Here is a 2,048-nt window from a genome sequence, read left to right on the forward strand (position 1 = left end):
CACCTGAGGCCAGGAGTTCGAGACCAACCTGGCCAACATGGCGAAGCCCTGACTCTACTAAAAATAAAAAAATTAGCCAGGCATGGTGGCGGGCGCCTGTAATCCCAGCTACTCAGGAGGCTGAGGCAGGAGAATCACTTGAACCTGGGAGGCAGAGGTTGCAGTGAGCCAAGGTGGTGCCACTGCGCTCCAGCCTGGGCGACAGAGGGAGACTGTCTAAAAAAAAAGAAGAAGAAAGAAAAAGATAAAAAAGAAAAGACAAGAAAGGGAGAACAAAGGACCAGGGACCTGATGAGAACATGAAATAAATGTTTTTTTTGCCGGTGTGATTTCTGATAATAGGCTGTACCTGCAGTTCTGCCCAGATGTTGTGGGACATGAAGAAGCAGTTATATTTGTTTAGGTGGCTCTGTCTCTAGGCAGATTCTGACTCTTCTTTCTAGTCCCAGTGTTAAGCCTCCATACCAGGACATTAACAGGCATGTAATAAACAGTTAGCTGAATGGATGAATGAGAGTACCCTGACACTGATATTATTTGTTCTGTTAAATACATATATTCTCACTGACTTGATCAAAACAAGAATTAAGGTTTCAATTGTGTCTGGCATAAAATAGAGAGTAGATAAATATTCTTTGAGTGGATAAAAGATAATCTAATTAATTTGAATTTAAACTACCTGAGCACAACCCTGTTAAATATGTTTTTTCTCATTGGCCTTAAGAAAAGAAAAAAGAGCCCAGAGCAGTTTGAACTATGTGAGGTATGCGGAATTTATCAGGCACAGAGAGATATGAGTTTGGGACTTCAGTCATGTCCCTACACCCCTGTATTAGTTAGTTCTCATACTGCAATAAAGACATACCCAAGACTGGGTAATTCATAAAGAAAAGAGGTTTAATTGACTCATAGTTCCGCATGTCTGGGGAGACCTCAGGAAATTTACAATCATGGTGGAAGGGGAAGAGGCATGTCTTACACAGTGGCAGGTGAGAGGGAGCGAGCAAGAGCGGGGAAAACTGCCCTATAAAACCACCAGGAGAACAGCATGGGGGAAACCATCCCCATGATCCAATCACCTCCCACCCTGTGTGTGGTTCCTCCCCTCCACACTTGGGGATTATGGGGATTACAATTCGAGATGAGATTTGTGCGGGGACACAGAACCAAACTATATCAGTCGCCATGCTTGGGGGGCAATTGTTTCAAGTCACTTTGTCCCTTACTACCTGCTTCATCCATTTTCATGTTCTTCGAATTTGTGATACAAAGAAGAATGTATAGCCAATCAATAGCTTGTTATTGTAATGTAAGTTATCGGTAAACAATTTAGGAACTGCCTCTTCTTTTTTCTTTAAAAGCTACTTGTAAGTGCTGCTAATCAGAGCATATATTCAGGGCAATTTGAATCCATGCTCTCATGTGGCAGTCCTCAAACTTGGCTCAAATAAACTGTCTACTTATATTAATTTTGCCTCAGTTTTTCCCTTTAGGTTGACAATATTGCATCAAGTTGAATACTCACAGCAATTGTATGAACTAGGTAGTATTTATTACCAGCCCTATTTATACCTGAGGAACAGAGAAGTTGAACAACTTGTCCAAGATCACAGTTTCACAGCAGGAGGACCATTATTTGAAGCAGGCAGTCTGATTCCAGACACCCAGTTTTTACACGCTGTACTGTATTGTTTTCAAAACTCTAAGATTTCATGGATCTTTGATTTTTTTTTAAAATTTCACTTGTCCTTTTTTTTTTTTTTTGAGAACTACTACAACACGATGTGTGTGTGTATTCACACACATTTTTGGAAAATATCTGAAAAAAAACCCAAAACACTTCACATGAATGGAGGGCCAAAGGAAGGGCTGGGGTACAGACGCCGTCCAGAAATACTTAAAAATAAATGTTTATACTAACACAAACTAGCAGCCATTCCCCTACAACCTGGAGTACTTTTTAACCCAATCTGTTTGGGATTGAGGGCGGGACTCCAGGGTCCCTGGGAGGCCCCGGCAGCCGCGCATGCTCAGAGCACAGGGACCGC

Source organism: Pan paniscus, chromosome 13 (assembly GCF_029289425.2).
Source record: "Pan paniscus chromosome 13, NHGRI_mPanPan1-v2.0_pri, whole genome shotgun sequence".
Lineage (NCBI taxonomy): Eukaryota > Metazoa > Chordata > Mammalia > Primates > Hominidae > Pan > Pan paniscus.